The 15,212-nt window shown below is 40.9% G+C and overlaps 1 protein-coding gene across 7 annotated transcripts in view; it reads left to right on the forward strand.

Annotated features, from left to right (window-relative positions):
* RBMS1 (RNA binding motif single stranded interacting protein 1) overlaps nucleotides 1–15,212 on the forward strand; it is a 186,808-nt gene that overhangs the window by 90,020 nt on the left and 81,576 nt on the right. The window lies entirely within an intron of this gene.

Consider the following 15,212-nt stretch of genomic DNA (forward strand, 5'->3'; position numbering starts at 1 on the left):
ACTAAATATTACACTAGTGGCTGAGGTACCTATTGCTGATTCTTTTCCCGATCATTCTTTTTAGGGTTCTAATACCCATGTTTGCCCTAGAAATGCCACTGACTTATGACGAATTCCAGTTTCTCCATGGAATTTCACATTTTGTTATCTGCCTGCTGCTCTTTACGTTTTACTGGAACTGGTTACATTCTGTTAGCCTGTGATGATCGCCTGGATTGGGTCTCATACTAGCAGTAATGGTGCTCTTTGAATGTGTGTCAAGAGCTTTTTTTGTTTGTGCTTACATATCCTGGAACAGCTTTCTGATCAACTGCTGGCCTCTATATTCCCAATAGAAGCATGCTTTTAAAAATGTTTATAATCCGTGTAGCACCCAGGGCCACCTAGCCTATAACACCTCTTGTCCTCCATTTTAAAATTATTGTGAAAACCAGTTGGGCTTGTCATGCCCTGAAACAATTGTATGTTTGCCCCCTTCCTCTCTTTTCTTATTTTTGCACTGAACATCCAGCCTGATGTTTGTCCACCACTTTGTGGCACTTTTTTGTGTGTTTCTTGCCTCCATTTTTAAAAGATATACATCTTGTTTCACTTCCTGCCCAACTGTATTGCCCTGTTGATATTCAGATGAGTTGTTGGTAAAAGAAGCTCTTGTGAAGAAGAATTATACTTTTGTTGCTTTGGAAGTAGTTGCTAGTGTACTTGTTGCATTACTGCTGTTTAAAAAGTCTTGAGAATCATTGATGGTACGATGTACGGTTTACTTAGGGAAATATAAGATCACAAAATCCCCATATGTTCCTAAGCAGCAATGTACCAATTTATTCCAGGTGATGATGATGATTTAATAATGTATAATGGCTTTACATGATACAACTTCATAAAATACACAAAGTGTCTCATAATCATCTCAACTGAAAGAAGATCATTCTCAATTGCTGCCAAGAAATTTGGGTTAATAATTCATATAGTTGTTCCCATAAACATTTTGGGCATTGCTTGACTTGAATCATGAACCAAAAGAGAAAGTCTTAACATTTGTTAGATGTAAATATATGCCTCTTTTGAAGGTACATGAACTTTGCTTTATGAACAGCTGATTTTTTGCTAACACAAAGGTCTCATTAATATTCTCTGATAGCTGGAGCTCTAATTGTTTGGTATTCAGTTAGATGTTAGACCATGCATTGTAAAAGAATTGGTCCCTTACAAATGTAACTCTTGCCAAAAGGAGTGGATTAGTTCAGTTTGGATGGGTAATGTGATGCAGAATTTGGAGTTTCAGGGTGTGTTTTTTCTAAATTTCCTTGTGAATCATGGTTTCTAAGTAAAGGGGAAATGTTGCAATGGCTTTTTAAAAAAAACATTGCAAAGTGTGTCGTGCAAAGTGAGAGATGATTCACAGAAAGTTAGAAAATTTAGCTGGTATACAGAATATGAAAAAGGCAGAGCCAAAAAAAAAAAATCTGTAGTCAATGTGAATTAGTTGAAGTCAGAAATTCAAAATTGAAGAGCTAGTCTAACCTAACTTAGTAGATGGCTTCTTAGTCATGGTGTGTGAGTGTGTGTTGCAAATAAATGCAAGTTTTCTGGTGTAATTCCCTGAAAATCCTACCCTGATATCCATTGAAGCAAAGTAGGTGAATAATTGTGTGCTGTTTTTAAACTATTTCCAGTCTTCCTCAGCAAAGTAGAGGAATAGTTCTAGTTCCCCTTCCTAGCCCATTCTTCCTCCGTTCCCATTTTGGGTGTATTCAGTTACTAGTTCAGGCCCAGATATACTTTTTACTGTTCTTGTAGTTGCTTACAAAACATATATTCTGCTTTTCTGCCCTCACGAGGGCCACAAACAAATTAAAACATACATAATAAAAATCATATTTTAAAATCAGCCCTCACACACTCACAAAACACACATAAACACTCAAAAACAGCTCCAAAAATATATAAAGGTAAAGGAATCCCCTTTGCAAGCACCTGGTCATGTCTGACCATTGGGGTTACGCCCTCTAGCTTTTTTATGGCAGACTCAATACGGGGTGGTTTGCCAGTGCCTTCCCTAGTCATTACCGCTTACCCCCCAGCAAGCTGGGTACTCATTTTACCGACCTCAGAAGGATGGAAGGCTGAGTCAATCTTGAGCCGGCTGCTGGGATTGAACTCCCAGCCTCATGGGCAGACAGCTTCAGACAGCATTTCTGCTGCCTTACCACCCTGCACCACAAGAGGCTCTTGCACAAAAGATATATACAGAGACATAAAAAAGAGCGATGGGCCAGGAAGGAGGGATCACTGAGGGAATTACAATATGTAAACAATATCAGTGATAGGCTAGACACTACAATAGATGATAGAAGCTGAAATGGACAAAGGCAAGGTTGCAAAGGTTTCCTCTGGGTGATAAGCCACCTGCCATTGTGTAGAAAAGATAGCACGGGATCACAGAATGATATCTGCTTCCCCCCAAGCCACCTATGTAAACCACCTATGTAAACCTGGGTAGCCCAGGCTAACCTGATCTGCATAAGCAAGGTCAGACCTGGTTAAGATCTTGATGGGAGACCACCATTCCGTTCCATTCTTTTATAGGTGCTCATAGACAAATGTGTCATAAGCAAAACAAAGAAGGGAGGATGTAATAATGTATAAGGAGAAACGTGAAAGTACAGAATTATGCTACAGTCAGAAATTTTACACTGCAAGGTGCAGGGCCAAAAATATTTTCAAAATAGTCTTCCCAATTACTGGGGGAGATATGGTAACATATGTTAGAGGTTACCTCCACACGCCTGTTGATGAAGGTCCAAAAATCAGTGGCACCATGGTTGTTAATGACTGTCAGCCATTTCCAGCTTTCTTTTAATAACCTTGGTTTTTTTATATACTGGATAAGGCATTTAGTACACCTATAGGCTATTTGGATTCTGTGGATTTCTTGGAGAGCACAACAACACTGTCAAACCAGAATTTGTTGCCAGTTTGGGAGCTAGATTTGGTTGTCATGATCTTTTGACCAACAAGTATTCAAAAAGGTGGAAAACTTGTTCTAGAATTGTTTATTGTCTTATACACTAAGCTTCATTAATAAATTAGAATTTAAGAATTTGGCATGTTTGAATAATAGATGTCACAGGCCTCCTTAGATTTAATAGCATCCCAAATTGGCTTTTCATGACATTGTCTGAATAGATTAAATCAGATCAACAACCACAGATCAACAACTTATCACCAAAAAGCAAAGGGACTCACCAGAGGAGCATCATCACCGGCATCAGACCATGACCCTTGCAAGCAGAGAAGCGACAACAATGTAGGCGATCTACTTTGACAGCTGTCGGAAGATCAGAATGCTGTCAAGGCAGATGGGGTCCAGCTGCAGCTTCTGCTTCTGATGAAGATCAGCTCCAGGTGCAGGGCCTTTGGCTGAGGTCTGCTCCACCTGGCTCTGGCTATTTCAGAAGGACCTTGAAGCAAGGTCCTTCATGGGGACAATGTGTGCATTACCCTGCCTGTCTTCCCAGACATATCTTGCTCGCTATGGTGAAGCTCTGTTCCTGTGTCTCCTGGTTCCAGACCCTTGACTTGTCTTCCAACCACGTCCTGGCTCTTTGACTTTGGCTTTGCCTCGTCTTTTGACCACCCACTGGCTCTTTGACCTTTGGCTTGGCTCCTAACTCCACTCCTGAATCCGGTCTGTGTTTTGACTCTTTCCATGGCTTTCGACCCCAGTTTGGCTTGACTTTGCTCCCTGCCCCCACTTGCTGTGTATTCTGACTCCCTTGGCTCCTGACCTCCTGTATTGGATTGGACTCTGGACTTCAGCCTTTGGCAAGCTCTCTGGCTCAGTACAACCACCCAGCCGTGCAGGTGCAGACCGGCCAGGCAACACAACAGAATTATAAGGCCCAAAGAAACAGCATCAGCTCCATAGAGCGTTGTAGCACCCTGTGTGTGCATTCATATTGCCAGTTAGCAAGAGAAATGATTTGGGATTGTCTTGCAAAATAAAGAGTATCTTAGTCTCAGTATCCCTCCAAAGGGAAGAATATTCACCAGTGGACAACTCTTGGAGAAATATAAGTGGTAAGCAAGACTAAATGAATGGCTCTCAGATTCAAATATAATGCCCCCAAATTAAAATAATCTAAATTCAGCTCTAAGGTATGATATATAAGAAAAGAGGAAATTAAACAAACAAGGCCACCATTAAATCTACCTGCCTTGGACCTGGGGATAGCAGAACGAATAAAAGGTACAAAACAAGAAACATAAATACATTATTCGCATAAAGTTTCTTGATGCAAGATAATATCAGGGGCACTAATAGACTCTTGGACTGCAAAGGACGAAATATGAGCAGAGCAGCCAGCTAATACCAGGAAAGAATTTTCAAAGCTGATCAGTTTTGAGCTTGATCAGCGGATTGAATGTGGTTAACAGACTTCTTCCTGTCTATAATATGTGGTTCCAGAAGAAACATTGACCTCGTAGGTGGAAAATCCTATGCTACAAGAGAAATAATAGCATCAGAGTCGTTCTGATAGCTATTCAGTTATTTAATATCTGTTTTGTATAGATTGTTGCCTTTCTCCCTGCTTTTGAACTGTTTTATGGACTCTCTTTGTGTCCCAGGTTGCATCAGGAGCAAAAAAAAAAGACAATATTCATTTGTTGATCAAAAAGACTCTTTAATGGAACAAAGCAAGTGAAGTAAATTTGAGGACTTCACTAATGCTTTCTGGACCTCCAACAGATTTGGTGCCTTAAACCATGATCAGGATTGCCCTAGATCAGTGGTGGCCAAATTGGCTCTCCAGATGTCCATTGACTACAATTCCCATGAGGCCTGCCAGCATGTGCTAAAATGGGCTCATGGGAATTGTAGTCCATGGACATCTAGAGAGCCACAGTTTGGCCACTTCTGCCCTAGGTCATCTCCAGCCTTGAGATGTTTCTCACTTGGATCCACTGCTAATCCTGAGACTTGCTGTCCTACCTTTCTGCAGACTTTTCTGACTGCTGAAACCCTGCAAAAGATCTACAGCAAAATATAAGTTAGCTATTAACAAATCTTGTCTATGTAGAGGCTGCTTTTAATCGCTACACCAATCTTCTGGCTCTCAGAAACATTAACTCTGTATGCCTCAAACAAAAGCAACAGATAAAATGAAATAAATAAAACAAGAATGTAAACCGAAAAATGAAAGTTTTAAAGTACAACACAGTGCCACTGTATTTCCCTTTGCCTTGGTGGAAGACCACCAAGGAAACCCAGCTTGGTGTAATGGTTAAGTGGGGCAACCTCTAATCTGGAGAACCAAGTTTGCATTCCTACTCTTCCATGACCGTTTATGCACTGGAGGTATTATGCCGGGCTGCAGGCTGGAGTTTTAGTCATGGCAGGTTGCCCCACCTCTTCCTGCACCCACATGGGGGAGCATTTGGCCTAGTGCACCTCATCCACCCCCTATCTGTGCTCCTGATAGGGGGGTGGAGCAGTGAAGTTCCCAGTGTATAAACGGTCCATGTGCAGCCAGCTGGGGGATTTTGGGCCAATCACTGTTTACATAGACAATTTTGTCAGAGTTCCCTCAGCCCCACCTATGTTGTGAGGAGAGGAAGGGAAGATGTTTGTAAGCTGCTTTGAGACTCCCTCAGGTAGTGAAAAGCAGGGTATAAATCCCACTCTTCTTTATATGGAGTCAGGCAATGGCAAACCGCCTCTGAACAACTCTTGCCTTGAAAATTCTATTGGGTCTCTGTAAGTCAGGTGTACCTTAACTGTATTTTCTAGTATGCACTTTACAAGTGTTCTATTGTCAGGGAATGCAACAGGTCTAAAGTCCCTGTCTACAATAGTTGTTTTGGGTATGTGCTCATCATATCCATGAAATCTTGTGAGTCTTCCATTGTCATGCTCCCACACTTGTTGAACCAGTTATTCGGTATTTATTTTTTATTTTATGGTCATTTAGACCAAAATTTCAGATGCAGTTTATACAATACAATAGCAGTTTATAAAAAGAGTTGGTTATTAAAACATGCATGTAATGTGGACTAAAAATCGGATGTTTGTTAGGTTTTAATGTTTCTAGTACAAAAGTACATGCCAAAAGGGCAGACTAAGGAGGAACATCTATGATCATGTCTGTCGTACCAATGGTATTATGTTTTCATACTTTTACTGGTGCTGCCAGAATTGGATATAGGCTATTCTGGAAACAGTTCCTCTACCACTAAGTCATTGACTGACCCAATACGGAAGGAAAATGTTCCCTTGAGTTGCCATTGACCCATGGTGATCCTATCCATGGGGCATTCCAAATAAGAGAGGAACAGAGGTGGTTTGCCATTGAACAGCAACCCCAGGCTCCATATGGACTTAATCGAGATGTAGGTTTCCTGTCTCACTACCAATGCTGATTTCTCCAGGCCTCCTACCTGTCTGTATATCACATCTGCTATTGTCATTTGTTTGCTAATGTCACTTGGCATCTGAAGTCACTCCACTTTCCAATACATGGGAAAGATGGACTTCCATTCTAGCTGTTCATGAAGAAGTGAGCAGTGACTCATGAAAGCTCATATCCTACTACAAATTTTGTTAGTTTTAAGGTGCTCTATTCTCCTGTTATAGACAGACTAACATGGCTACCCCATCTTAAAAAATGTTTTCATTTTTTGAAATCTAGAACCAGATTAAATGCAAGATGAATAAAGAAAACTTCTGGCTTTGTTAAAGCCTGGAAGGTTAAGAAAACTAATGCCTTCAAAAGAACAGGGACTCCGTGGTGGAGAGACTATGCATTTCTTTGCATGGAGAGGAAAAGGCTTTAAATGGATTAAAATTGTTTGAATCTGTGCTGAAGCACAAAAGACAAGTTGTTTTTAAAGTTAAACATTGCAGACACTAATGGGAAATTCAGAACAAATGTTTAGGAAATTTTGGCGGCTTAAATGCAAATGTTTTAATTCTGAAAAGCAGAATAGAGGTAATAATGTTTTCTTTTGTTGAGCCCTTCAGGGTGTGGCAACAGTTCCACATTAAATACAAAGTGACTATGGTGTAGTGCAGGGTTGGCCAAACTGTGGCTCTCCCTGCTGCCAGGGACTCATGGGAATTGTAGTCCACAGACCCCTGGAGAGCCACAGATTGGCCACCCCTGATGTAGTGGTTGAGAGTAGGGATTTCCAACTAGAGCTCTCTGGAAACCAGAGGATCCCGGCATTCCCCCTCTATTCTGCCTTAATTAACTCAGCCAGACTTACGACCTCATTCCGGGGTTCCTCAAAGCCTGAAAAATATTTCAGGGGCTTCTCCACAGTCAGGAGGTTGAAAGGGGCTGGATAAGATGGTTGGGCCAGATCTGGAAAACTTGAGTTCATGTAGCCATTCAAGTTTACTGGGTGACTCCGGGCCAGTCACACTCTCTCAGCCTAATCTCTCTTACATGGTTGTTATGAGAATAAAATGGAGGACGGGGAACAGTGTAATGGGCCACTTTGACTCATAGTTGGGGAGAAAAATGAGGCATAGACTAGAAACATATTGGATTACCCACTCTAATTGTCTGAATTACTTGGAAATAATTCAGTTGGCAGAAATCATACACTCACCAATGGGATTCTTCATCACTATTAAAAAAACTTGAGTTCATGTAGCCATTCAAGTTTACTGGGTGACTCCGGGCCAGTCACACTCTCTCAGCCTAATCTCCCTTACATGGTTGTTATGAGAATAAAATGGAGGACGGGGAACAGTGTAATGGGCCACTTTGACTCATAGTTGGGGAGAAAAATGAGGCATAGACTAGAAACATATTGGATTACCCACTCTAATTGTCTGAATTACTTGGAAATAATTCAGTTGGCAGAAATCATACACTCACCAATGGGAATCTTCATCACTATTAAAAAAAAAATTCCATATTAGCAGAAGATTTTTTTTACCACACTTTATGAATGGCTGACCTCAGAACATTGTATTGGCTTCCTGTAGTTCTTTCATTTAAAACAACCAATATGAGTCAAAAGCACTATGCCAAGGATATCTGTTATAAGATGCATCTGTTTTTCTGGCAAACGCCATAGTGTTGGTGGCAGTGGGATTGTTGCTAGGTTGTTTGTCACAGGATTAGACCACAGATGGGTTTTCTGGCTGACAAAGTATCTGCTGTGTCTTCTATCTTGTTTACGTTGCTGTTAAAAAACTGTATGCCCGAACATATGGGGATTAAATTGTATATATGCACGAGTTCTTTACTGGTCTGCTTGTTAATCTCATTACAGTGGTGAATATGATATTACTCATGGTTTTTCTCCTCTCTGTTTAAGACCATGTAGCAACCTATTTTTTCATTTCATGGTTGGTCCTTGTTAACAAGAAGAAAGCTATGTTGTGTTAATTTATGTTACTCCTTTGTCATTCTAATAAAATAGAACTCAAAAGTTGCTAAAATTTAAAGAAACAAAACAAAGTACTTATAATGAAAACCTACTTGAGGATAGAACATACCAGAATTTGGCCACATTCCTCTACCCAAAGGCTTGCTTGTCGGATCATTAGATCCTCCGAAATATTTGGAAGGGGAATAGGCAGAAATCTAGCTTTAAGATGTATATTCTCTTAAGATCTTGTGACTCAACAGTTTTAAACATTATACAACAGTGTGTTTTTTATCCAGGCCTTTTAGACAGTTTTGTTCTGAAGCAGAATTAGTATGCATTTATATAACTTTTAATTCCTGTTCTTTTCTTGGGTCCTAGCTAGATAGTAAGAAGGCAGGTTAATAAATATTTTGAATAAATTATTCCCATGTCAGCCAAGTTGAGAAAATCCCCTGTTCCCTTATGGCACATGAGAAGTTTTTTACATGACAACATCTGCCAACTTTGAGCGTTTAAATGTAGTAGTTGCAGTTTTTATGTACCTGCCTTCAGGAGCCACCCTTCCTGTTGCTTCTACTTATAAAAGCTATTGTCCCATTTGGCCTTATTTATAAATGGAGGAAGAATTGTTTTACAGTATGGTTACACATCAAATTGTGTAGATGCTTCCCACATAATACCACCGTGTCTTCAGTGTTTATTATCGCATGATGACATGACACCTTAATGGCATGTATCATTGTGTTTCTGTTGCTTGTGACTCAATTTGAATCTACAGAGCTCACTAGTAAAAGGTTAACCAGTGACACCTTTGGGTTTTATAAATATTTATTATGTGTCTGTGTGTAATAATGTAAACTTACAAATAGTACCTCTGGCTTGTTTAGCAGTCCTATTGGGTTTTTTAACTTGGTGCGGAATTGTTGCAAAACAAGCATCCATTGTATAACCTTTCAGATCAGTCTTCCAAAGCCACCAGTGCAATTTTTAAAGGCTTCTCCAAGCACAATTTATAATGATTTACTGATTTAGAAGAGATGAGGGAGAAACTGGGTTCATCATGCTGAAGACATATTTGCTTGCTATAGAACAGAATTTGAGTCCAGAGGTACTTCGCTGGTCTTAAAGGTGCCTTTGGACTCAAATTTTGTTCTGCTGCTTCAGACCAACATGGCTACCCACCTGAATCTTGCCAGCTATAGGTAACCCAGCAAGTAGCTATTTATAGACCTGCTATATTACACTGTGCTAGATCTAATTCATTTGGGTGACTCATGGGTGGCCTTCTCAGCAGTGTGTTCTTTAACTTCATCTCCAACAATTGAGACATGGTTCTAAACTTATATTGAAATATTTAGCTGGTTATATGTATTGAATTGTTTAGTCTCTAATAACAGTGTCCCAGAAGGAGAAGCCAGTTGTAACGGCAGTAGATGATTTCTCTTTACAAATATGGATAAGGCATTTTTAAGAGAGGTTTTATTTCAGCCCATCATTGAATGTTTATTAAATATTTTGTACTCTTTGGGTACTTGTAAATACTTTTTGCCAAGTAGTAGAAATTACGAAGGAGCATTAGTAAGTGGCAAAAATAACAGTTTTTTTAAACCCTCCATTCTGTAAGCCCAATGAAAGCTTTGCTTTTGTGTGACAAAATGCTGAAGGCTTTTATTTTCAAGTTCTTACTTGCCAAGTGGCAAAAAAGTTACCATTAGGTGCAGCAGCCTGTATAACCATTGTTAATACTGTGTACATGTTTTTAAAATTCAGGATGTAGTGGTACTATTTTACATATTGTCAACTATACATAAAATATTTTTGTGTTCAGTGCTTTTAAAACATGAAGTTACGTTTTGTCAAGCTGACCCTCCTTATATTCCAAGTGTTCTCAAAGATTTTTACATGCCTTTAATATGTTTGCGTCTATATTGGATTCATATACTGAATGACCCTATTGACCTCTGTTTGCGCTTTTACTCTCTGATGAAGTGACTCAGCTGTCCTACCTTTCTTCAAAGAGTTAAGGAGAGTGTGTATGGTTTTCTCATTCTCAGAAGAGCTCTGAGATTGGTCTGAAAGAGAGGCACTGGCCCAAGGTCACCCAGTTTGATGCTGTGTGCCCTCAATTTTAGTTAGGCATTATACCACACTGATTCTCTAATGTTCCTGCTGCATTAAGTGAAGGGCTCTCAAATTCAAGACTTGTAATTTATCATTGAGAAAGTCCTTGCTACTAAATCAACAAACTGGTTTTTAGCAAGTCAAAATACTGGGCTAATGAAAGTCATGGGAGTTAAGTGGATTAAATTAGGCGCTTCACAATTAATTCTTTGCCGTAAGCTGGATGCCAGTGGCAAGATTTTTCAAATCCTCCTACTGTCAACTAATGCTTTGGTATTAGGCAGTTCTTGCATTAGTATAAGCAGCGTGTAGTCTCTGCAAGCAAATAAAAAAAGAAAAGAAAATTAGACTTGATATTCAGCTGCCTGAAATGTAATCTAGGAAGATTTACTTTCATGGTACAGTTGCTTGCTATCAGTATTTCTGTGCTAGTATGCAACATTTTAGACTTAATTCCCTAACAAGATTCCAGAGTCATAAATCAGTAGCTAGTAGAGCACAGTATAGCAAGTGAATTTCTTGAATTAATAAATCTGTGCCATCTATATGCGATCCACTTTGATTAGAGAAAGGAAACTCTGAAATAAGACCTCTGGTGTAAAGTTAATTTAGAAAATTTCTGATACATTCAGAGTACAGAAAGTAGTGCCCAAGACACAATAATCACCAAAGACATGCCTACACTGTGAACTTACTGGTTTTACACTAATACATAAATGCCATGAAAACGCTAGAGGGCATCACCCCAAGGGTCAGACATGACTCGGTGCTTGCACAGGGGATACCTTTACCTTTTAGTCCTTTTCTTGATCTACAGTAAACACAATAGTGGTTGTTGCATGTGCTTACATGTAATGCTGTCTCAATAATTTAGAACAGGCTTTCCTAACCAGGGTTACATGAAACCCTGGGGCTTCTTGACGGCCCGGGAAGCGTTTCCTAAATGGGTGGGAGTTTATATATACTATACTGTCTCAGGGCAGTGTACATAGAACAGTAGTTACATTATACACTGGAAACATTTGCAACAATACGAAAGGTTTATAACAGTCAAAACAGCGATTATAAACTTAGAGGCACTGTACATTAAAGCATTTGCAGCAAATAAGAGAGAAAGCATAACAGTCAGAGAACAGTGATCTTACACTTATAGTCATATGGTGCATTTGCTTGGCAGGGGTGGGATGAGGTTGTAGGGAGGCCTCTTTGCTGGGCTCAGCCAAAAGCCTTCCTGGTTGGGGGAGGGGATGGCTGAGCTTTTATAAATGAGCAACCGTTGAGAATGTCAGTCAGCTATGGCTGTCGCACTACTCTTATCATGTGAGATTTCCAGTTTTTGAGCTGTGACCCAATACTTTCAGTAGAGAGGGAGGACTACTGGATAATTTTTGTGCTGGAACAAACAACATTGTTTTGAAAAGTCATTGTTATACCTGTTCTGAGAATGATCAAAGAAATTAAAATGATTTTAACTGTCTCCGTAATGAACAACAGAATGATACAGAAGAGAGTGGAAGGTTGGGGCAGAGACATACAATACATTTGTACTTATGAAACAGGACTTGACTTGTATGTCTGGATCAGCTCTGGAAGGATCTCTGATATTCCTGGAGAAGAATAGATAAACAAATCATGCTCCAATAACCTAGGCCAATGGGTCCATAAAAGTTGTGATCTCTTAACACTGTTTAACACCCTTGGGATTGTATACTCCCAGAATAAATTCCCCTGCCATCCTGAAGCACCAGTGTTCGTCATGGTTGATCCTAGCCAGATCTTCATAAACAATGGCCCAAGACTCAACTGGGGCCACATTTGTGGCTGCGGGGCTGGAAACAAGCTAAGAAAGGTGGTATCTATGGCTCCTGGCCTCCTTCAGGGGTCCAGAAGGGGTGAGGACTTTGCATCAAGCCCAAGCTGGCCTATTGGCTTTAGGGATGTTAGCCTCCAAGTGGGACTTGGGAATCCCCTGGATTACAGCTCATCTCCACTGGCCAGGGAAGACCTGGCAACCCTATGTGGCTGGTTGGAGGGGAGGAACTTGAACTTGATTTTCAGTGCATTTTGTCAACGTTTAGGAGGGTGGTTTGGGCACTGGGATGGATCCAGTTGGGGATGAGGCTGTATTGCATCCATGCCTCTCTTATTTCGGGTTTCCCATAAGGAGTCCTAGGGGTGGAGCTTCTCAGCCACATCCCCTGATAGCAGTTGTCAGCACAGCATCACTCAGTAGCGGCTGCCCATATGGAATCCTGGGGCTTGCCTGTCCTACGTTTTAGCCCCTGACAGGTAGGCTGAGGGAATAGGGTTATATCGGGCAATAGGCAGGTTGTCTGATGCTGCACCAATGTTGCTTCTACTGAGCCAGCTTAATGTAGTAGTTAGGAGCATGGACTTCTAGTCTGGTAAGTTGGGTTTGATTCCCCGCTCCTCCTCCACATGCAGCCAGCCACAACACTGATAAAGCTGTTCTGACCAAGCAGTAATATCAGGGCTCTCTCAGCCTCACCCACATCACAGGATGTCTGCTGTGGGGAGAGGAAAGGGAGGGGGATTGTAAGAGTCTTTGAGACTCCTTCTGGTAAAGAAAAGCGGCATATAAAAGCCTCCTCCTTCATCTCTTTTCAAATAAAAGTTGTGGCCTATTTTTGCCCAGTCTTGCCTGGATGACATTTTTGCCTCCTTGCCCTTGTTTCCACTCTTACCCCCTCAGATTGCAAACAGTTTCAAACTCTGGTTTCAAATCTTGGTGTGATGGGTGTCAAGGTTAGTGCCTGTGCCAGTACAGAAATTACCAAGGCTAAAGGCCATGGTAGTGTCACTAGAAGCTAACAGAACATGATAGCTGATCCTCTGATTTCTTAGCCAGAGATCATCTTCCTAACTTGAGGGCTGACAACACCAAAGGACAGGAGTGATTCAAGTATTGTTGGTAGGCCTTTCTGTTCTGTTACGCATCATGATACTCCTGTGCGGAAATGCTGGGGCTTTTATTGGGTGTGTGTGGGAATCTGAAAATGATTTACTTCTCAGTGTTGAATCAAATTTTATGTTATAGTCATTGATGGGAAAGATTTTCTGCTTCATGTTTGCAGAGTGGTTTTGAAAGAAAGCATATTCAGTGGGTAATTTTAATGAAGCCATAATACGTTGCTTCCTTCTCCTCTTCTCCTTTCATCGGATACTCTACTAAGTAATTACACTAAAGGTGTAATTTGCTTTCTTGTGCATTGGAAATGCAGAATGGGTTGCTTTGGGCTATTCCATTAAAAGTCCCCAGTAGAACATAAGGGTGCTTCAGCAGTCAAGAAGAACTCTCGGGGTTGTGCTTATTTAAGGGACAGAGGCAGGTGGGTCAGTTGATACCATTAGTGTACATTCTGCTGAACCATAACATAAGCAAAATTGGTGCTATTTGCACTAGTGCACTTACATTTTAGATCTTCGTGGAGGGAAGGCTAGGGAAATTCAAGGGAGAGACCAAGCGACAAAAAGAATGTGAGCCAATGCAATTATAAGTGCATACTTCCAGTGTAGGCCAAACCATTCACCACGTTGGACTAGTTTCTCAGTATGGCACTGGAGGCTCAGAAATCTAAATAGGTAATCAAGCAGGTATGTTGCCTTGTCTGCAAGTGTCCCTTGCATCCCCCACCCCTCAGTAGCAGAACACAAAGGAATGGTATCTTTCCACAACACTGCAAACAAAAGGGCCTGTTGCTCTTGTTTCTTTTCATGGGTTCACAAAGCTAGAGCCACCTGTAGTTTGTGGTGGTTTTGGTGTCGAAGTGGCTTCTACTGATATGAAGGCTACACAGACAGCTTCACCCTGGCCCTAGAGACTAATCACAACAGGTTCATGTTCTTTGTGTTCCTTTAGTTTCTCTTCCCATTTATAATACAGAAAGAGTAGCACTTAATTTAACTTGATTTCATGATTCCTCAAGTAAACCGAAGGGTGTATTTGAACTCTGGTGGTACCCTAAGGGAACAACACTGCATGATATACACACACAAAATAGCATTATGCTCCTATGAAGAATGAATTTGCATCTTAAAATCCTGAGTCATCTGTACTGTTTTGAATGAATTGTTCCGTAGGTGTCTAAGACATACCAGAGAGCATTATAGAAGAAAGACATACCAGAGAGCACTATATGCTTTGGGCTGATCCTGCGTTGAGCAGGGGGTTGGACGAGATGGTCTGTATGGCCCCTTCCAACTCTATGATTCTGTGAAAGGATATTTGGAACTGTACTGTAATCATGCTCTCACCTGGATGCGCCTGGCCGGGTCAATCTCATCAAATCTTTGAAGTTAAGTAGCCTACGGTTAGTCCTTGGATGGAAGAACATCAAGGAGTCCAAGGTTGCTACGCAGAGGCAGGCAATGACAAACCACCTCTGTTAATCTCTCTTTTTAAAAAATACCTGTGCGGTCACCATACGTCATCTGCAATATGGTGTGACTTTACCACGACTAGAGTGATGCTTAAGTACCACAAGCAGTGATGCTTAAGGTTTCAGAGTGATTCATTTTTCAGTGCAGTCTTCAAGCAAAGGTTGGATACACACTTTTCTTGGATGCTTAGGGCTGATCCTGCGTTGAGCAGGGGGTTAGACTAGATGGCCTGTATGGCCCCTTCCAACTCTATGATTCTATGATTTTTCTCAAGGCCCTGTAATGGTTGTATTGGAGGTGCT

Source organism: Paroedura picta, chromosome 2 (assembly GCF_049243985.1).
Source record: "Paroedura picta isolate Pp20150507F chromosome 2, Ppicta_v3.0, whole genome shotgun sequence".
NCBI lineage: Eukaryota > Metazoa > Chordata > Lepidosauria > Squamata > Gekkonidae > Paroedura > Paroedura picta.